This window comes from Diadema antillarum, unplaced genomic scaffold, assembly GCF_040938485.1.
Source record: "Diadema antillarum isolate AM-2024a unplaced genomic scaffold, OU_Dant_1.0 seq00000475_RagTag, whole genome shotgun sequence".
Classification (NCBI taxonomy): domain Eukaryota; kingdom Metazoa; phylum Echinodermata; class Echinoidea; order Diadematoida; family Diadematidae; genus Diadema; species Diadema antillarum.
In genome coordinates this window covers 420,173-443,858 of record NW_027271442.1, presented here as the reverse complement: position 1 = coordinate 443,858, position 23,686 = coordinate 420,173, and the positions used below count along the sequence as shown (strand labels likewise).

Sequence of the window (23,686 nt, the reverse complement as noted above, 5' to 3'; positions counted from 1 at the left end):
GAAAAAAAAAGAGTGGTTTTATAGAGATTATCCCAACACCTAAAACAAAGTGAGTATCACTCTTTCGAAATGAGGACGAATTCTGTGACGGTTTAGATGCTGTAACATTTGCCGCTGCCAATGTATAAACTTGTATAATTCTTTTACCACAAAGTCGCTGTTAAACCCAGTTGAACGTTATGTGGTGAAATTGCCTTGTTTTTCCCGAGTCATAGGTTCATGTATATGCACGCGAAAGAGGCAACTAACATATGACATGAACAATATTCTTCCGCGTGAAGTGATGGGTCATCTCTTTTTTCACTCATGTTTTATTTTACCTTTTTTTCAAGCGGCATCTGACCCTTCTGTTGTATTGTCATTTGATGCGCTCTTCATCTTATACTTTCCTTACAGATTTTGATTCCACATCCGTGTCTGTACCATACTCATGTTAAGTGTTAGAACAAAGCTATGCACACATAATGATGATAAATAAAACACATCGATTACTTTCATCAAGCTTTAACAAATATGTGTGAAACAAGCCTAATAAATTACATTTATTGCCTGGTTTGTATCTGCCTTTTGGAGTTCGGAAAAAAACCCCACTTACTTTGTTTGTGTTTCAAGTATGATATAGCTTAACGACAAAACGTTTCGTAGCAAGTAACTGGATGACACATAGTGGTGATTATCTGGTAATTTAAAAAAAAAGATTGATTGAATGGTAGACAGATTGAAAAAAAAATGTTATATGAAAAGATAATGATATGCTTTGTGCAATGGGATTCACGTTTTGGGAGTTTTGAAATCATAATTTGAGAGATTATAGGGGCTTCACAGTTATCAAGCACAACAAAAGTTACTGCGAATGTTGTTCAATCTTAAACATTAAAGAAAGCATAACATTGCCACTTGAACAAATTACAGTAAATGTTATCCGTGCGGTTGCTTCACGACGCGATTAACAACATATGTTACAAAGCCTACTCATAAAGTCGTGTCCCACGTTCATATATTTTTTTAATGAAGATATATATTTTCTTAATGAAAATACTACGAAAGAGGAAAGAAAAAGAATTGGGAAGGAGTGATAGACAAACAACGTCGATATCAGGGCAAATCTTAGCGATCTGCGGGGAATGATGTTGAAATTGTATCAGTTGTGAAAATGTACGAGCTATTCAATTGACTGGAGTATCCGATCATGTAGCTTCTTAAATCCTACACTAGCTCTCCCTGTCTATTGACATGATGCTTTATCCTTGTACCATCTAATGTCTCACTGATCTTGTTTTCACTGCTCGTCATATTACCGGTTTTTGTTGACTTTTGTCATCATCAGATTCCTCAGTGTGAATAATCTCACTCTACTTCCTCTATTTAATGCACACGATACTACATACAAAGACAGTCACCATTTGTGCACACAGATACAAGAATTGAATTTCACAGGCAATCATACACCTACTTGGGCAGGCATACATTAAATGTGTGCATACGAATGTGTGCATGTATGCATCCGTATTGTAATCATATACATGTATATGATATATATATATATATATATATATATATATATATATATATATATATGTGACCTGCTACAACAAAAGGATCCTAAAGTCGCTAACGAGTGAGCCGAGAAAATCAACTTTTAAGTCACATCATTAAAATTGGTCAAAACAATCGCATTTCTGTTTTCGGCATAATTTTGTAGTCTAGTGTTTTGTTTATCATCTGCCGAAATTTCGAAGCTAAATAATCAAAGGAAAGGAAAGAAATCAGCGTTTTTCTGGGCCCTTGATTTTCCGACTTTCAACGTAATAGAAACGTGTCCGAAGATTGTATTCAGAGCCGCAGCTAGACTCTGCCCATAGCGACGAGGGAGTGATCTTATTGGTCAGTGCAAGGCATCCTGATCATCGATTTGTCGTGCGCAGACCGCTGGCGCTAAGCTTGAATGAACATCGCGGAGGTCGCTAGGAGCATGCCTTCTATTGTCAAGCGGTGAAAACTGTCTCGCCTCCCCTTGATCATGATAGTGTCAAGAGGAAAACTTTGAAGGCATTTTTCTCGAAACTCTGATTTCCTCGACCACTTGACATGTGCTAATAAAATCATCGATATCTCCGCAACCGAGTACTTTTATGAGTTGTGTTATATATGAAATTGAAGTAGAAGAGTAAGGAATAATATCATGTCAGAAAATTGTCCTCCCCCAACTTTCGGATCCTTTTGTTGTAGCGGGTCACATGTATACAACCATACGTTGAAACCTCCCAAACTGTAATTGTCGACAAAATTTTCGGACACAAATATGACATTTGATTGCGGATAGAAAAAATTTAAATTGTGACAAAGGTGTTAAAGAATACAGGATTGCACTTATCACTATAAGTTCTCTCTCTCTCTCTCTCTCTCTCTCTCTTCCCCATGAGTCGGTAATATGCCATCAGTTTGTCATGATTTTATTTTAAACACACACACACACACACACACACACACACAAAAGAACCAATACGAGAAATTCCTGGCAGTATAACACATTAATGAAATCAGATGACAGATAAAAAGACATCATTCTCAATCTTTACTGGGTAACATCCTTTGCACAATAAAATAAAATAGATCCACGTTATAAGATTCGGTTTATCAGTTACAAGTAACCAAACAATACAGGAGTCATGGAGTAATTAAGCAAAATAACATCTTTCAAACTTCAACAACTTTCCAATATCAGTGTTATGAAATTTCATTACTTAGAGAGGTCCGAAACAAAAATAAACAACGGTTTAAGCAATATGAATAGAGATATTTGATAATAGCGTTTTCCCTTTTTTCATCATATTGTTACATTTTTTTTTATCACGAAGCAATGGAAAGAATAAATAGCAAAAAAAAAAGTTGGAAAAACTGAGAAATCTTCCTTTTTCTTATTCTAACCAAGTTCAAAAGTCATAAATTTAAAAATGATATTAAAAAGATGAATATCATGATAGTTATAAAACAGCACATGGCATGAGTGATAAACAGGTGGGCCTATTATATACGGAAAGAAGAGAACAATGAAGCTTCTTTTCACGGCTTCATGAGTATCCTTTTACGTAATATGAACGCTTTATAAAAGTTTATTATTATCATCATAAAAGATAAAGATTTCAACCTGAAACTTTCAAAACAAGTCACAATGTTACATATTTTGTGAAAACAAGCAAGTACCATGAAATCTATACACATGCAATATATTAATCGAAACGTCCTGTCGTAAATGAATTGAACATCTGGGGTTTTGTAATAAGCAGGATTACACCAAGACGCAGATGTAGTGTTTAAGAAAGAACATGAAGCAAAACTAAAAAGTATCCTATCATAGACGAAAAAACAAACATGGTTATCCCTGTCATGATTAAGAAAGCCAGATTGAAGACATAAGTTAAGCGGAAGCAATGAAAAAAAAAAAGGTTGGAATGTATTACAAGGTGTTTAATTTTCAAAACACAGTGGTCTCTCTCCTCTTGACTATTACTGTCGCACAGGTCAACGACGACAGGAAGAACACGGCGACGAGCAGGGCGTACGTGGTCGACGGTTGCTGAAGAAATCCTCGACGAAGACCAGCAATTGGACCTGTAGTAAGGCAGGACCAGATATTGAAAATTACTTCGGCAGAACCGAAAAAGAAATACAAAGACGTTATAGGGAAATTTCATTCTGCGTCCAGACTGTAAGACCCCAGATTTCACGTCCACTTACATACAACAACTGGTCGTATCACCTACAGGATGCAATAATGTATAAGTTTGTCACCGTCTTTAAGTGTTTCTTAGGAGTTAACTACAACTGACAAACAAACACACACACACACAAATACACACACACACACACACACACACACTGATTCCTGCTTTCGAGTGAATGTGACTATTAGAACATGTCTTACATAATCGAGTCAAATATAATAATACAATTATAAATATGATAAATATATGAATAGATTTAGAGTTTATGAAAACACTCCATGACTTCTTTACGTATTTTGTAATTAATACAAATGTGTTCTGTTTTAAGCATTTTATATAATTTTCTCTGTTTATTTGATGGTAATGAAAATAATTTCAAAATTGGAACTGGAACTTTGAATCATCATCGGAGTACCTCGCGCTGACTTTCATACCTTTATCCGAGCCCAAAGTTGGACAGTGTTCAACACTGGTGTAGGTCCAACCAATCCCGTTCGTCCCAGAGCACGTGACATTGATGCACCCGTTGCCTGTGCGTGGTCTGAAGAGAGCCGAGGCGCAGCTGGACGAGGAGAGCGTGGTGTTGTCGACTCCGATGATGTAAGTGTGAAGGTGTGGGAACGGCTGGTCTTGAAGACTGATGTGACACGTGATAATGAGAATGACCTGGCTTCCTTCCCCATTGATCTCCTGGGTCTCGATGGAGAGGATGTTCCTCGCTCGGGGCGCTTGACCTATGAGAGAAGACGCAATGTATTTGTCTTTATATAAAAGCAGAACAAACCTATTCTCCACAAGTTCAGTCAAAACAAAAAGTAGATAATATTCAATCATAAAATAATCTCACTTTAAAGAATATATGAAATCAAAAAAGTCATTTGTTTTCTTTTTATTTTACTTATGTCCACCCATAACAAGCCTATAAAACTTGCCTAAGCAAAACATAATAAAGAAACCAAAACGCCAAAATGTTTAAAAGTAATTCAACACATTTAAACATGAACTCTCTGTCAAATAAGAAACATCATCTATTATCCTTTATGTTATTACTAGATGCTATAAGAAATCTACCTGTTGTCAGTGGGCAGTAGTTCCACGTAGAAACCGTCTCTCCGAATTGATTGATACCGGTACACGATATATCGATACACCGGTTGGATTGACCTTCCATGATCGTTGCAGATGCGTTTGATCTTGACAAAATGTCTCCATCAGCAGCGATTTCGAACACACTGATCGGTGGAAACGGTTGATCGATCGGATCCACGTGACACGAGATATTGAGATTCGTTCCCAAGTTATCCTCGTCTTCTTCTACCTTGATAGAGATGATGTTTGGCGCAGGTGGGTCTGAGAAATGGAAAGAGATATACATGGGATGTGATACAAAAAAAGAGAAACTTTACCAAAATTGTCAAGGAGTAACATAATTTATTGTTTTAACCATATTATACATGTATCTGGATTCATAGACATCATGTGTTGGAAATATGTATTAAACAATGCGATTCTAACTTAGGGGAAAACGCTAAAGCAAGATAAAAGGGGAAAGTCCATATTACTGGGCAGAGATCGAATTCGGTAAATCACAGAATATATTCCAAGCTTTTGCCGCCAATCCATAAAGTCCCAAATTAGTTCAGACCATTGCAAACGAATCTCCAAATTTTCTAGAAAATTTTCCGCAAAGGATTTTGACACAAGGAATCGCTCTTTCACTTTATGACGCGAAGACGATGATAGAGAAAGAGATACTTTTTTTGAATTTCCTTTCGCTCACCCCTCGGACAGTGCCTCGCCAACACGGAAGTAGTTCCGACGCCATTAGATGCGGAACACGTGACATTAATACACCTGTTTGGGCGTGGCCTCAAGAAGGCCGAGGTCCAGCTCGCGTTGGACAGGATGGTCCCATCAACTCCAATTGAATACGAATGGAGGTACGGGTACGACTGGTCGCTCAGGTTCGCTCTGCACAGGATTAGCAGATTCATCTGACGGTCTTTGCCTAGGAACTCCGAAGTCCTGATCGACAAGATATCAGATGCGGGGGGCTCGCCACTGGTTTCTAGTGAAAATGAAAGACATGCAGCTACAATGTTATAACTAATTACGCTCCAAAGGCAGTCAGAGGGGTGACACTAGTAATAAAAACAAAATTATCCAACTAGTGTATGCTGGTTTTATTTGAAATCCTTGTAATGGCAGTAGAACAGTGACATTGATAATAGTTCCAAATCTCCCAATAGTGGGTATGACCGTCATCAAATTACAAGTGTTCCTAAGCCAAAGCTTACGGCACGTAGTGACAATATCAAGTATTACAAAATCTCGGATGGCTTTGGAGTCTGATAGATACTTGGTGATAAATATCATAGGAGGATTCAAAATTGCAAATGTCCTCTTACCGCAGCTTTTGGTACAGTACGTCTGTGTGGTGGTCGTCCTACCGATCTCATTATCACCAGAGCAGGAGATTTCTACGCATCCACTGGGGAGAGGGTCAAGGGTCACGGTGGGGGAGCTTGAAGATGACTGAATGACGTCATCGATTGCAATGTCGTATGTCCTGATTGGTGGAAATGGTTGGTCACATGGGTTGACGTGACACGTGATGTTAAGGTCAATGGTTTCGTGTTCGTCCTGGAGATGGCGGATCTCGATGAGGATGATATTATCCCCGGGGGCGTCTGTCACGTTAACAAAAGTAGACAGCTAGTTAAGTCACTGCTCATTAAAGTCTATCTCAGGTTGGTTATTCTCTAAATTCATACACTGTTGATCATAAACATTGAATAAAATATTTTAGACTTAATTCAGATGTTTCTCTTAGTTTTTGCTAGTCTACACAAACAGAAAGGGTACTTGAGTATTAAAATACGTATCCTTTTCCCAATTATACAGGAAATGTCCTCACATTGTGAAATTGTGTCTTACGTAATAATTTCGTTTGTTTGAGATGATGAAATACTTTACATGGACAATTCTGTCTCGTCGAGGCAGGTTTTTTCAGCTCTTTGAATCGTTTGCAATAAAAATCGGTAGAGATGATCCCGGGGCTATTCCTTGTCTAATGCAAAATACTACGCGAGAGAGCTGCAGCACTGCGGCAGGAGGGCTTCAAAAAATATAATATTTAGAATATCGTCGGAACATCAAAGAGTACAATTTGTGAGATCCTGAAACGTCAAAGTGATGCATGGAAAGTGCGTGTGTATTTTACTCCTCTCTGTGTTTTGCAGGATTAGTAAAGTTTTTTATTTGATCTGAATTCTTAAACATGATGGCTTGTCTTTTTACAACCATTAAACAATATCATAAAGTAGCCTAACAATCTTGAATAACCCTCGAATTACATCATTCAAAAAAGCTTATCTCAATCATGCGGAATTTGCCCAATATTTTCCAACCCCAAAATTATTGTTTTAAAGGAAATATACTTACGTTGGACTTGCAATGTTCTGGTCTGTTCGCTGCTGAGAACCTTGCACTGAAGGACGCCCTCATGGTCAGCTACCGTCGGAGTTAATGCCAGCTCGCTGCGAACGTTGTACGTTTTTACTTTGACGGTTCCTTAAAGAGAGAGAGAGAGAGGGAGGGAGAGGAAGCAAAATGATATTAAACGGGTCATTATTTTGATAATTCAATATTAATCTTAACTTGTTTGACCGTAAGGAAGGACCATGAACCATTAACATCCTCTAGTTATAGATCGCAATCTGATTCGTCAAGATATTCTCTTGAAAATGAACTCTTTAAGAACTTTTGTCAAAAAGAATCATATTAGCGAACTTGAGAAGAATCGCATTTCCAGAGCAGCTATTATAGTGCTGTCTAATCCATAAAACTTGTAACAAATATAGACGTAGTAGGGGAAATGATAAATAATGTTCATATTTGAATGTGGCATTTTTTATAGTGTGAAGGATATATTCCTCCACCACCCCACCCAGTGACTATTACTGTTGTTGTTTTGGGGATTTAATCCTTTTCGGTGATACAATGCGTGTCATCAGTAGACATTCTAGTGTCATCCAAGACCGAGTCCGAGTCAAAACACTTTGAATCCACGTCTGTTTCAAATCATATGTCCTCTAAATATGAAATCATCGTAATAAAAACATCCCAAGCTTTAAAACCATCACTTATTGAGATACAGTACATGTATTTGGCTATCTGAACTACCTCTTTATATAGGAAATAGTTTTCCCCCAAATTTCTACGAATACATGGACGGATTTATCTTGTCACTTTTTCGTCTGTCCTATGACACACATTTCTAGTTATTTCAAAGGAAACCAAAACCCAAATATGAATGCGGATTAAGAAAAAACAGCAATATTTAAGTAGGACGTGATTATTAATGAAGTTTTTAAGAACAGTAAACAATTGATTCAAAATGTATAATATACTGTTGATTATGGATATCGTTATAAACTTTTGCACGTGTTAAAGGGATAGTACAGTTTTGGTTGAGATGAGAAATAGGCTTTCGAATTTTTGCAAGATACCAAGAAAACACTTATGATATAGCACAGAGCATACCATTTTAAGAGGAATTCAAAGTTTATTTGATGAAAATCGGGTTTGGAATAACTGAAACATCCAAAAACAAAGTAAAACAAAGCGATGGTTATAAAGTGTGGGTCCCACACTTTATTAGAATCGTTCTTTTTTGGATATCTCAGCCATTTCAAAACCAATTTTTATCAAATAAACGTTGAATTCCTCATAAAATTGCATGCTCTTTCATATTTCATATGAGATTTCTCATTATCTCACATAAAAATGTTAGAAACCTGAAATTAGGTCTCAACCAGAACTGTACGATCCCTTTAAGGGTCATCATATCACTTTTTTATTATCCTTGCAAAGTATACATTTTTTTTTCTTTTCATTCAATTCATTTGTAGGCCCTACATAAATTTTGTAATATACTTTGTGATTCAAGCTGTTATATGAAGAGCTCAGTTGCAAAAGGTACTACTTCCATTTTCCATCAAAATCCACTTTTTGGTCTTGATGTACTCATTTTAAGGACCTCTTTACACCTATAATAACGAAAAGCTGAATTTCCAACCAGAAAGTGTTAAAAAATTACATTCAAAAATCAGTTCGGTTGCAAAAGGTACTACATCCATTTTAGTTCGGTTGCAAAAGGTACTACATCCACTCCAATGACATCATCGGGAAATTGACCAATCAGAGTGCAGCATTGGCTTGACCCTCTCCCATTGTGTACTGACTTAATCTGTAAACAAAAGAGGTTGGCTTCTGGCTTTCTGGCTTTCCGTTAAAATCACCACGCAAATCTGACCAATATCTTGAAAAACTCACTACATTTTTATCAAGCAATGTAGGAAAATGAAGGAGAACTCATTGACAAAACAAACCATCCCAGGAGAAGGATCGTGAATTAAAAGCAGTCGACAAGAGCAAAGGGAAAACTGGAGAAATTACGAGACTCTCATGTAGTCCCACATACTGCATCTACTGTTAGTTACCGGTACCGTGCGTTACTGCTAGCAGTGTGTTGAGTTTGAGCCATTAATTGTCCCCAGAGTAAAGTACAGACACTTTGTAGGTATGGTCTATTTCTTACATAAATAGCTTAACAGCTAATAAGTGTTTGACAACTAGTCTGAAAGCAAAGTTACTTTGTTAGATGTATACAGCGGCATGAAATTCTGACATCCTACCAACAGTGCTTTACCTGTGGGTATGCTGTGATATTCTATACGTGCATGATGTCAAGTACCAGGCCTCAGGGCTTGAAAGTACATTGTGACATACAGCTTTGAACACTAGATTTATATTCATTCTTGTAAATGACACCTTTTGCTTATACAATGTCACAAAGGTAATACCAAATGTGCGTTTAATATAGGTGGTCATATTACTCATCGACGGTCTTGATAAGCTATTAGATTATCAAATTTATCTTACCTGATAAAGAAAATACAAGAATGAAATTCATGTAATGAATTTAATTACACCGTTGAGAAAATACAGCACATTCAGATGCTGCTTTTCCACCTTTCCCTTAGAAGTTACATTGCAAAAAAAAAAAAAAAAAAACGAAGAAAAGATAATAAATACAGTATTCTTGAGACACGTGAAGGGACAATTCACAGAGAGAAAAATAGCCAAAAATTTAATTCAAAGAGGAAAAAGATAAGAAATCTTGAGGTAAAGCTCGTGAGAGAAAAACAAAAGGAAATGGAAGAGAGAAATCACCTGGTGAGATATTGTGACCCCTCCCCGTCTATAACTGGTCACGCATAATGGATCCCCCCCCCTCCCCCATGCTTATGACCAATGACAGTCGTTCATTCAAAACATTAGTCAGCAAGGGAGAAGTAGGGCATTAGCGATGCACATTGGTTTGTTATTCTTGATGCTAAATAGGGCAGGGCATTGTCAATTACCTAGGCCCCCTTGACCTCGTATCCCATCCCCATCAACACCATTGCTGATAAATAAATCCGCGAAACACGTCATAACATCACACCAGATATATCTCAGGCATGTGAAATTTCGGTTTCAAAAGGTACTACATCCACTTTCGGTTGCAAAAGGTACTACATCCACAAAAATATAAAAATGTTTAATTCATAGAAAATAAATGAATGGGCCTGGATTTTCTCAGAGAGTGGTTTTAGTGTTGTATCACCTAGCAGTATAATAGGGGGAAATAGCATTCCAGTCTGAGCTTGCTAAATATGATAATTAAAAAATCTCGTTTTTCTCAGAACTTGAAATTATGGATGTAGTACCTTTTGAAACCGAACTCTTCATATGTGCATCCTTTGCAAAATCTTGATGAGATTATGGTTTGTAAAGTGAATGCATTGGGCATGTACTACAATTAAACCTGAGGTTGGATTTTGATTGAATATGACATTGATGATATTATGCTTTATAGAAAAAAAAAAAACATTTACAACATGCAAACACCGTCAGGAAAGTCATTTACTATGAAGAATGACATGTAATATAGATATTTGAATCCCCTAAAAAGGAAAACAAAGGCACTTTCAATAGGCAAAACCCCCGACCAGTCCTCAAGAACATAGTTGAGAAAAATACGTTTTGATCCTATGTACCTTGACAAGAGTAGCATGGGGTGCTTTTCTGTCTGCCTACGAATCGATAAGTTCCGTAGATTAGTGGAATAAACTTACTGTCTCCCTCACACCTCACTCCAGCGTCTTCATTATGTTCACAATTTTCACATCCCCAGTACGCACGGCGACATTGCAGCAGAGATTGTTCCGTTCCATCACATCTGATTGGGTCAAGCCAGATAGGTCCAGATCCCTCCCCGAAATGGGCTTCAGTATAATGAGCAGAGGCTGATGGGTAGCCGAGCTCTCTGCACACCACGTGCGCTTCGTTGATACTCCAACAATCGTCACAAACCGTGCCCCACTGCCCGTTACACCTTATCTCAACTCGGCCCTCCCTTTCGCTTGATTCACCTACAAGCCTCACTGCAATTTTTGAGAAAAGAATATATCGATTCGTCTTACCACGACCAAAAAGTAAAATACAAACAACCAACCAATCAACCAACCAACCAACCAAACAAACAAGTAAAAAAAAAAAATAAAACACCCATTCGGAAGTCAATATGATGTATTATTCTACTACTTATCGGCAGGGTTGAAATTCTTTTACACAATGTCTGTATTCAAAAATTAGAGATGCAGTCAATACACACAAAAGAATAACGCATGTGTGATCTGATATGTGTATTCTTGTGCTTGTATGATCGAATAATTAACCACTATCAACCTACAAGCAATGCTTCTATGTAGATTCCTCATATTTCATGTTCAATTGTCTTAAATGCTGTATTTGTCAATTCATCCATGTATTTTCTTTTGTTATGTTTATGGTTTATTTGTTGAAATGTGGAATATGGAGCAATAAAAAAAATGAAAACAAACTAGATGGATGCTTGCTGGTGAAGTCTTCCGAAAAATTGCTCAGTTTAATTCATTTAGTCATTTCACAAGAGAGGAAGACAACAAAATGTAAAGATCTAAGAAATCTAATGTGGACGCAGATGTGACATCAAAACTTTCATTTTTTCAAACAAATCATTTTTTTTTCTTTTACCCGGATGTTAACTGTGTGTTTTGGAACGTTGTCAACATGATTATCAAGCTGCATGTACTCACCCGCAAAGCCGGGACACGTACTTGAGCCAATGTTACAGTCGCAATTATATAGTGTGGCCGCTGTACTCTTGGACTTGGTCTGTCTTTGTCAGTCAGTATTGCCTTGCATCCATATCGCAAGGCACCATCTTCTTATCGAGTTTTTAATGATGATTTCCTGAAGAATGTGGATAAAAGGAACAAGTTGGGACTTATCCTTATCACTCATTCACTAGACAGAAGCAACAAGGATTAATACCAGACATATTATTAACATGAAATCGGTGGAAAAAGGGACTGCCATTTCCGTCCATCAGGAATTCAAACCTGTCTGGAAATATCAGCTGCTTGTCAGCAAACCTGTCATAATACTTTTCCTAGAGCCAGTTATTATCACCAATACTGATACTCTTTTTATTTTGAAACGCTTATTTAGAACGGAGTGAGACAAAGGATCAAACATCAAACATCTCCTACATCGAAGTGGCAGAAAATACACATAAAAACACAATTTATTAATGTCAGTTGTTTTATGAACTTACATCGCTAACACAGTCAATGTCTGTAAGTTTCATATTCAGTGTGATTTATATACAAGGAAGACATCAAACTGTATAATTGAGCAAAAACAATCATAATGCGGTCCTTTTACCTCTGTTGTAGTGGGGACGTTATACCATAACACACATCAGTCTACCAGCACGTTCTATGGAGGAGGATGACAAAGTTACTCATAAACCCCAAACTACACACCTGATGGACTTATATCACCTCAGGTAAGATGAACAAGTATTCAAACACTAGACGCCTATTGTAAATGGATACAATTCTAACCTTGCAGGGTGTTAAAACGCCTGCTTCTGTGATTAGTCATGATTGTAGGTGAAAGTTCACTTCCGTTTTCAAACTCCAATGCTTTTCCCTTTTGAAGTCCCTGTGACAAATATTTTTATCGCTGTATTTATTTCGACAATGGAAACATTAATTACGCTTGCAATCGATTACCTATATTCTACACACTGGGTATGGCATCGATGCCATTGCTGACTTGAGTCTTTCAAGTGACGCGGATTCAGCAGTGATTATTTGTGACCTCAAAAATACTAGTCTGGACGAGTACAAGAATGTTAATTGTAATCTTTATAAGCAATAGGCAGAAAATGCATGTCTCCCAACATCAACGACAACCTTTTGATTCAGCTTTTTGTTAGTCTTTCAAGTAAAGTTACGACTTCCTAGACTAGTCTACACTCCAGAAAGTTCCGGCGTAGGTTTCTGTGCATTTTATGATCTCTTTGAATATTTTTCCGGTCAGTCTAAAACCGTAGATGGCCCGTTATAAAAGCTTCATAACCTGCTTAATGTCGCTCTTGAAAACATTTTCCACCATGCCCTAAAAAAACATATTTATCATGTTTATGCATATGACAATGGAAAAATAGGTTGTAACGTTAAGTATAGTGATTCTATAGGGTCAGGGTGCCGTATGAACCGACTGTAGACGGTGTTTCTGAATATAAAAAAATGGACCGTTTTGTTTCGCTCTCTTGATATCGGTCAAAGTTCATATCCGATCAACCTGCGCATTGAGTTCTTCACAGAATATGGGGATCATCATCAACATTGTAGGCATGAACTGAGAGGTGAGTTTTCTGATTTATTTCATCAATCATTTCTTATCTGTAAGCAAAAGCATTATTATGAGGGTACATTAGGGTTTGATACACGGTCCTAGTATGTTTTCTTCCTAAATTGTGTTTATAAGTAGTTTTTCTTTAATTTTCATGTTCTCCCTACATCTACACACAAATTAGAGTGTCCGTTGAGAGTCTGTAAACTTTCTTCCCTTTCTCTCTTCTCGGCTCTATTGTATGGAAGACGAAAATTACACTCATTCTCTCCTAAAATTTGTCAAATCTTTGCCTTCTACAGCTGTGTGTGGGTAGAAGATGTATTTCTTCGTCTTTTAGAATCATGTTATGTGTAATGAATGCATTGCCTTCGGAATAGATGTGAGCGTACCCATCCAGGGTATCGCACTAGGTGAAAGGTGACTTCCGTCGGAGTTAGCAGATTCACCTCTTTTTCTTTTAGGCGTCCTCTCTCTTTGCCCTTGATGTAGATATTGAAATTTAATTTAAAAAAATCATTTTCTGTTGAAATTAGAGTGAGACTACATCTGTAGGATACGATAGTAAATAAAAGGCAGAAAAAAGAGCGTTTTAATTGCCATTTGCCCTCTGTATATTGTAGAATGCATCACAACATGTCTCCTTCATCTAAGTGCACTGTCTATAACGCCATGTCATTATTCATCAATGGACATATATATATATATATATATATATATATATATATATATATATATATATATGTACGTGTGGGGGGATGCGTGTGTGTGTATGTTTGATTTTTTTTTTTCGTGTTGTAACACGGAACACATCCAATCCAGCTCTTGCATCACGTCTACTTAATTCTGATATACCCCTGTGCCAAGATGTGACCACACGGAAGCAAGGAGCAGAAATGTGCAACGAAAACTAAGCCTAAAAGTCTTCATTTTCACGCTCTTTCGAAAATTCTGTTCGAATAAACTACGACATCAACTTGGTCCAGACAGCATCTTAGGGTTCTGAAAATAACAGATTTCAAAGATCCTTGCCTAAAAAGTCATCATTCTATCTAGTGCCGCATGTAGGTTGTACTGTATTTTCCACAAAGACTTCGCTAGTGGTAGTGAAGCCGTCTGAGATATTGACGCCATTCAAAAACCATGTCGGTACAGCCGAGCCTGAGACATCATTTCCTGTGCAAACCGCGGTGACTTCACGGCCAGCCCGGAGAGGCGAGGGTACCTCGAGGTTCAACGTCATTCCAGCTGAAAATGAAATGTAGGAAGATCGACTGTTAGATCTCAATAAAGTCGAACAAAATGTCTTTTATGGGATGTCTTTTATGGAAAAAGTCGGAAAAATGTCTTTTATGGCATAAATGTCTACTGTGTCTGCCTGAATAATACATTTATATCCATTATTCGCAATCACATAATTATATTGCACAGGGAAAAGATGATATAACATCATTATCATTATGTTTTTCCTGATATGATATAATGGATAAATGAAATTGATATTTTAAATGAAGAATGCAATTGATGCGATGGTATGATATACATCAAAATGTTCAAACTAAATGAAACAGTAAGATAATTATGTTCATGAGTTTGAGGAATTTCTTGCCTACCCTTGAATTTCCACTGAACATTATGATTATAAAGTTTCAGCAGGTCTTTTCATCATGTCTTTTCATCCTGTTGATTCAGACTTTCAGGATGTACACAGAAATACGTATCAAAATGAACAAAAATGTACAGTGTTGATGGAAAATAAATAAACTAAGTCTTAAAGGATTGCTTACCACCGAGGTGAATGTATATGAAATGAAGCCCGAACAGCACCAGTACTCGGCTGTCAATCATTGTGAGAAGATTCCTGTATGATTTAAAAATATAAAAATCATTCAATCAATCAATTAATCAATCAATCGATAGATTAAGCAATGATATCACGAATGAACATAAGTGAGGTGAGACCTATCAAACCCAAAGTCATTATTTTTGATTTACATGGTTTTAGCCAGTAGTTGATTAATACGCTTGAATATGATAACATGAATATCAATATTTCGAAGAGAAAAAAAAATCTGCATTGGTTGATTGATATCCTCACACCTACTCTCAAGTATCTCTATGACAAATGGGAGAAGTTGAAAAATTCACCAATCTCCAAACATAAACTTCTCTGCCTCGTTCGGTTCGGTACCATGCGTGCATTTAATAAAATGCCTGGCTTTTATCGAGTCACTAGTACCATGCGTGCATATGAAAGAGGCATGTCACATGATAAAATCCACAAGATTAGTCCGCGTATTGTGATGTGTCATTCAGTTACCTGCTTCCCAAACTGCCACGATTTTTGTGTGTGTGTGTGTTTGATTTTGATGACGCCTGGTTCTTACATTTTACCCGAGATGATTCTAATTTCATGATCTCTTCATGATAGAAATTATATCATAAAAATGTATTTATATCATATATATATATATATATATATATATACATATAAATATGACTCAGGATATACTGAATTTACTAACCAACATGTTGAAAACTATTACATATTTACAGCTATCAACACAAAAGAGAGTTACTACGAAATGTATTGATCTGAAAAAGAACATAAAAGAAGAACATATCATAAAGGCTTTTCAATGTAAATTGGAGGTAAATTAATGCAATGTATTTGATTCATGGTGCAAATCATTATCCGTAATCAGAATCGGGTGGCCAGCTCTTTATTGTACCCGGGCCCTGTTTCATGGTGAGTTAAAATTGATTTTAAAGTAGGATTCAACTGCAAGTTTATGGCAGGCTGTGTATTAAGGACATTTAAAATCGATTCTATATTTTGACTTAACAGTGCCTAGGCTTATCTATAAAGAAATGTTTAATAACGTGCGCCGTTTTATTCAGTTCAGTATGGCAGATGAAAGAAAAAAAAATAGAGAAAATGACACAAACGAATACGATTTAAATTTGGTTAATAGGGTAATGCCAAAGGGACATTAATGTCTTTATTGTGAAAATGGACGACATATGTCATGATGGGCAACGAAACACTGCCTGTCAGCCCTGATCATGTAGCTTCTTAAATCCTACACTATTTCTCCCTGTCTATTGACATAATGCTTTATGGTTGTACCATCTCATGTCTCACTGATCGTGTTTTCACTGCTCGTCATGTTACCGGTTTTTGTTGACTTTTGTCATTCTCAGATTCCTTGACGTGAATAATCGCACTGTACTTCCTCCATTAATAATACAAGATACCAGATATTATGACAGCCAGCAGGCGCAATAGATACGTGCACAGATACAGCGATCAACTTTCTCATGCAGACCTTTAAAATGCATGCACACATATTTAATGCATGTGTTGAAATTCATGAATGTGAGTGCATGCATCTGTGCATGTAATTATATACATATCTTTTTTTTTTTCAGATATAAAGTACGGACTTGATTCTTTTGCTGATCTCGTAGAAAAGATAAAAGGGAAAATAAGTTTATTTGAGTCTTATCAAACTCTTTCATTCGTTTGTTTCCCCGTGGCAAACTAGGCAAAATATTCTAAAATATGTGACGAAAATGAATTTGAAGCAGCTGGTAAAGCACCCTAACAACTGTTATATATTAAACATATATTCAAACATTTTCAATATTCCTGTCTTGTTTGAAAGCAGTAATTCGAAATGTAACTGGGCACATGCAATACATACAACAATACATAAGTTTGGAAATTTCTTAAATGAAATCTATGAAAAGTTCAACACATTGCGCATTGGATTTACAAGCTACTGAAGGCAGTTTTTTTTTTTCTTTTTTCAAACTAAGGAGTTGTTTCTTTCGAACTCCTTTATTGCTATTGATACATTCAATGTTTGTGAAACAGTATGTGCTCGGATATGAAGGTTAAAAACAATTCTGAGCGCCATCTGTTGCAAAAGAAAAAGTTTGTCTAACAATGTCGAATATGTATTCCCCCGAGCAAGAATTCTGTAATTCTAATACGGCAATACCAAACTTGAATAAAGCGGTATCAAAGCAGAAGAAGGGAGGTAATAATTCAATCTATTCATTATAGGCCCTACCTATGTTACGTGAGATTACATTACAATTATTATTTATATGAAACTTCCATGATGACTTATTATCAACACAAACACCTAAAAATCTAATAAACGAAATCTCTTCTAGGGGAGTAGTGTCAAATATAACATTACCTGGTAGTCTATCTAAGGAATTACTGAACAAAAATATACTTTGTCTTTTCAATACTCAGTGACAATTTATTTGCATATATCCATTGTGCGACATTCTTTAATTCATAATGCGCTGTACTAATTAAAATATTAGGGTCAGGGTGGGACTAAAAAAAATTGGAATCATCCGCAAATAATATATAAGACAGTTTATCTTAAGATCTAAAAAAAAAATAATTAATGTAAACTATGAATAACAGTGGCCCTAACCAACTCCCTTGTGGAACGCCACATTCGATTTTCTTCATAGAAGAATCAAAACCGTAAACATGTACATATTGAAATCTGTCAGATAGATAACTCGTTAACCATTGCAAGGCTTTTCCACAAATACCACAATAAGATAACTTTAATAGAAATATATCGTGATTAATCGTATCAAAAGCCATGGAAAAGTCCAGGAAGGTGCCTATTGTATGTGAAAATGTATCAAGTGCATGTGTAATCTTTTCCACAAAAGCGTGGGTGGTGTTGTGATTTTCTCTGAATCCAAACTGAAATTTCGTAAATATATTACTCATATTAATAAAAGTGACAGTTCGGATGTATACTATTTTTTCCAACATTTTGGAAACTGAAGTTAATAACGATATCGGTCCGTAATTATTGACATCATTCTTCTCCTCTTTCTTATGTATAGGTATAACTTTGGCAGTCTTCATCTGAATATATATATATATATATATATATATATATCATATATATATATTTCAGTTGTCTGCTACTTTTTCAAGAAGTTTTGCCTTATTGAAATATTCCTCAGGTTCTTTATCTCTTTATTCTTCCTTTTATAACCCCCTTATGTTATAACCCCATTTCATTCCTCATTTTGGGCAACCTATTCAATTGGGACCGCGATTTCTCATCAATTCAATTCATCTTTCTTAGTTTCAAGATTGACGCTATTTTCGTGCGATGTTTAATCGATAACACAGGCAAAGATTTTGCAAATTATGCAAAGTAATGAAAGCAAATGTCCAAATTGGTCTTTATTATTGAATGAGATTGCGACCTGTGGGAAACATTTATAAAAGGTGAGACATAATTACAGAGCGTTGTGAGTAGTGGAGAAAAAAAGAAAGACGATAAATACGCCAAAAAGGGCCACCTGGGCAAATTCAAATTACTTGGTGAATGCAGCCAAAAATCCACTGGTAACCATTTTAGCACAGCATGTAATAAAGATGTCCTTATGGGATTTCACTTTAATAGACAGAATGAGAAAGAAGATTGTTCAGTAACGACAACCCTTTCTACTGGTTGGTAGGGCTCATCAGTTTGCAGATGCAATGGATACTAGAAATAATGAAAAGAAAGAAAATTCAAAAAAAAAAAAAACCAAAACACACACAATTGAAACAGTTTTCTTTGTTTTGGTGATTGCTTGATTGCCCCTCATCGACACACTGTGAATACTGGACCTTTATTCAAAGCACAGCCCACGGCATTTGGGCAATGACTTCCAAATTCCAAATATATCTCTGTTTTGCTCCTAGTATACAAATGCTGTGCGATGAATTAAAATTCACAAATTGAGGGCTAGATGCTTTTAATGAATCTTAGTCCATCGCAGTAAATATAAGAAATACAAGAAACTGTATTTTAGAGCGTAGCCTTTTTGTTGTTTTTTTTTCAGAGTGAATCTAAAATGTTTGGAATATTCTGATATAGCATTTATGTTACATAATTTCACTGATGTGTATGATTATTACATGAATATGAATATGAAATAAAGATGACTGTAATGTCAATTTGTGTCATTGATTTTCTTATGCATAACTTTGTAAACTGGTTTATTATTTACACTCATGTTTATGATATGCGTACTTTGATAAGTTTCTATTACTTTTGTAGGTTTTGATATTACTCTTTGAAATTGATCGAATGCAAAAGTGAAAATTCTAAAAAAAGACCAAACACACACACACACACACACACACTCACACACACATGAATGATAACAAGTGAACAAAAAGTCTGCAATCTTATCCAACTTTTCTTTGAAATGCAGGTCGGATTTTACTATCATTGCTGAACACAGCTTTCCCGTTTACGCACACACATGCACACGCATCACATTACACATAATTATTATAAGAGAGAGAGAGAGAGAGAGAGAGAGAGATATCATACAGAACTAACATTCGGTTTGGAACAAGCCAAGAATGACCTCAAACACAACGCAGTTGACGAGAAATTGAACATAATTGAACATAAACACATTTAACACTAACCTATTTGTATAAATGACAGCGGTAAGTTGAGGAAGGAGTGTCATAATCTGGTACTGTAGATATAGCGTACATCTCTTTGGAAACTTCCCAAATTGTAATTTTCGTCCTTTTTTTTTCGACATGGTTTCCATCATAATCATATCATATGACTGCAAACTGGGAATAGACAGAAATGTAAGTGTAGAAAATACATTTGCCTCAACATTATTACAATCGTTTTTTTTTTTTTTTTTTTTTTTTTTGCCCTGCCTCGGTAATGTGTAATAAGTATGTCACGATACTATAAAAAAAAAACACACACACACACACAGACACACACATACACAAACACACACACACAAACACACAAACGACTTAGTATGAGACATTCTCGACCAGATGAAAACACATTAATGAAACCAAACGAGAGATAGAAGGCATCAGTCTCAAACTTTATCGCTACTACTCTTTACTGGGTAACATACTTTCTCCAATATGTATAGGCTACATCAATGTTACAGGATTCGGTTAATCGGTTGCGAAACAAGACTGAAATCATGTAGTGATTAGCCAAAAATAAAATCTTACTACTAAACTAACCATAACTTGTTCTCTTATCAACATTGCTGTGAATATACCAATAGGTATTAAGACAGGGCTGGTGAAATGGGGGGGGGGGGGCAGCTCCCTCCGCGCTTTTTTTTTTGCAGAACATAAATTGTGTGACGTTTTGCCCCCCCCCCCAACTTTTTCGCGAAATATTGGGTTTGGTGTTTTGTTTTTTTTTGTTTTTTTTTTGTTTTTGTTCCTTCGCCCCTTTTGCAGAACATAATGTGACCGTGCATCACAAAACCAACAAAAAATTGCACTCTTGATTTTACGTGAGGACTCATAAAAAATGTGAAACAGGTCGACCAAGTCTTTTTTAGTTTTCCATATTCTCTGAAAGAACTATTCTTCTTCGACTTTATTTGTGAGGTTAGAATCATAAAATCAATGGAAAGTTAGTTTTCGACAGTTTTCTATGACCCCTTTTTGATAGAGCTGTGAGATCACGTACATCTTACAGGCCCCTTTTCATTTCTTGAAAAATCTCCACTCCACATTCTCCACTTTCAACTCTGATAAACTTTTGAAAAGATAATGCTACTGCTTTGAGAGTTAGTGTTAATCATGGACAGAATGTGTTAGAAGAGCATGCTCAATCCGTCATCGTTGGTGCTACGGTGATTTACATTATGTTTTTTTTTTATCCCATACATCACACACCTAGCAAGGTTTGGTGAAGATAAAGCGCTTGAATACACCCTGTACTTCAGAGCCTCTTTTCTTGATTCACACTTTTCCAAAAAGTGTGCTTTCTTTCCAATAATTAGATAGGTTTGGAAAGTCCATTTGAATTGAGTTATACATTACAGCTTAGAGCCTGCTCTTTCAGAATCCACCCTCAACTAAGAATTAATGTCTGGCTATTTTTTGGTTTTGTGGTGCAGTGTCACAGATGGTGTGATTTTTTGCCCCACCCCCCTTTCCATTAAAATAGATAAGGGTCTGTCGGGTTTTTTATGCTGCTTCTCACTCGATGTAGGAGAATTTAGGAGGGAAGTGGCAGCAAAACGTCGCAGCCAGTTCTGAAAACGAATCGACATCCAAGTTCCAATAAGGTCGATAAATTGATAAGTTGATAGAAATACATATACATAGATATATGCTAGCTATGACAGAAAATTTATCGATTTAAACCTAAAACTTTCACAGTAAGTCACAATTGCATATATCTATGAAAACAAGCTAATCGCACGAAACCTACATTGGCAATACAGTAATCGAAACTTCCTGTCTTACATTGTTATGTAAATCCGTGGTTTTGTAAAGAGCAGGATTAGAATAACAGGCAAATGTAGTGTTCAATTTATAAAAAAAAAAAAAAAATGAGGGAAACCTAAAAAGTATCTCATTATAAAAAGAGGAAAATAGATTAGTCAGGAAAAGACGACTGGAATGTATTACAAGGCGTTTAATTTTCAAGAGAGACTTATCTCTCTCCTCTTCACGATCACTGTCGCACAGGTCAACAACGACAGGAAGAACACGGCGACGAGCAGGGCGTACGTGGTCGACGGCTGCTGAAGAACTCCTCGACGAAGACCAGCAATTGGACCTGTAAGACATGACCAGATATTAAGGGAGTAAAAACTTATTTCGACATAACAGAAAAAGAATCACAAAGATGTTATGGTGAAATTTCACTCCGAGTCCAGACAGTAAGACCCCAGATTTCTCGTCAACAACTGGTCGTATCATCTACAGGATGTAATAATGTTTGACACCGTCTTTGAGTGTTTCTTAGAAGTAAAATTTTAACTGATAAACACAGAGATTCCTGGTTTCGAGTGACTTTTACTATTAGAACTTGTCTTACAAAATCTAGGCAAATTGGTTTAATAGATTTAGAGTTATGAATACACGGTGACTCCTTGTTCGATGTAAAAATATATTTATCTCTTCGCTTATGGCTGATCATATTATGTAAATTAAAAAAAATAATTAAATTTTCTTAATTTTGTTACTCATTATTACTAGTATTTTGTAATTTAAGTTTTTCAATAATTACAGATATGTTCTGCTTATGCATTGTATATAGTTTTCTTTGTTTATTTGATGGTAACGAAAATAAATTTAATCTTTGAACGTCAACTTGAACATTGAGTCATCATCAGAGTACCTCGCACTGACTTTGATACCTTTCTCCAAGTCAAAGGTTGGACAGTGTTCAACACTGGTGAAGGTCCAGCCAATCCCGTTAGTACCAGAGCACGTGACATTGATGCACCTGTTGCCAGGGCGTGGTCTGAAGAGAGCCGAGGCGCAGCTGGACGAGGAAAGCGTGTTGTTGTCGACTCCGATGGTGTAAGTGTGGAGGTGTGGGAACGGCTGGTCTTGAAGCCTGACGTGACACGTGATAACGAGAATGACCTGGCTTCCTTCGATCTCCTGGGTCTCGATGGAGAGGATGTCACTCGCTGGAGGCGCATGACCTATGAGAGCAAAGAACAAGATGACTGATTTATCTTCATTTCAAAGCAAAGCAACAGTGATCACAACAAGCCTCTCTTTGACAAATTGTGTCAAAACAGAAAATCAATCATGTAATTTGAACCAATCTTACTTAAAAGCAGATATCGATTCTTACATTTCATTCTAATTTTCGCTGTTTTCTTCTCCTATAACCTGCACAAAGACACGGATTATGCAGGCAACAAAAGCAAAGAAAAGATGACCGAGAAAAATAGAAGAGTTAATATAAGCATATTAATACATTAAAACACAGACTTTCAGACTTTCAAAGTATACTGTTACCATTTTCTATATAACCAGAACCCATAAAAAACCTATACCTGTTCTCCGTGGCAGTATCACCATCTTTATAATCAGAACCCATAAGAAACCTACCTGTTCTCAGTGGACAATAATTCCGCATAGAAATCGTCTCCCCGAATTGATTGATACCAGTGCAAGTTATATCGATGCATCGGTTGGGTTGATCTTCCATGATTGTTGAAGAGGCGTTGGATCTTGAGAGGATGTCTCCATCAGCGGCGATTTCGAACACGCCGATGGGTGGAAACGGTTGGTCGATCGGATCCACGTGACACGAGATATTGAGACTCGTTCCCAAGTTATTCTCGTCTTCTTCTACCTT

At 36.5% G+C, this 23,686-nt stretch overlaps 1 protein-coding gene and 2 long non-coding RNA genes across 3 annotated transcripts in view; all 3 read right to left on the bottom strand.

The window, feature by feature from the left end:
- The window catches only part of LOC139733430 (uncharacterized), a 75,465-nt gene that overhangs the window by 33,129 nt on the left and 18,650 nt on the right, over positions 1-23,686 (bottom strand). The gene's annotated exons all lie outside the window — the stretch shown is intronic.
- Positions 3,250-4,901, bottom strand: LOC139733425 (uncharacterized). Its single transcript, XR_011711092.1, has 3 exons — positions 4,797-4,901; positions 4,160-4,459; positions 3,250-3,612 (listed from the first exon to the last, which is right to left on the bottom strand). It is a non-coding gene; the product is annotated as an uncharacterized lncRNA (long non-coding RNA).
- On the bottom strand, positions 7,170-12,068 carry LOC139733421 (uncharacterized). The gene is made up of 3 exons (XR_011711089.1): positions 11,912-12,068; positions 10,910-11,218; positions 7,170-7,298 (listed from the first exon to the last, which is right to left on the bottom strand). It is a non-coding gene; the product is annotated as an uncharacterized lncRNA (long non-coding RNA).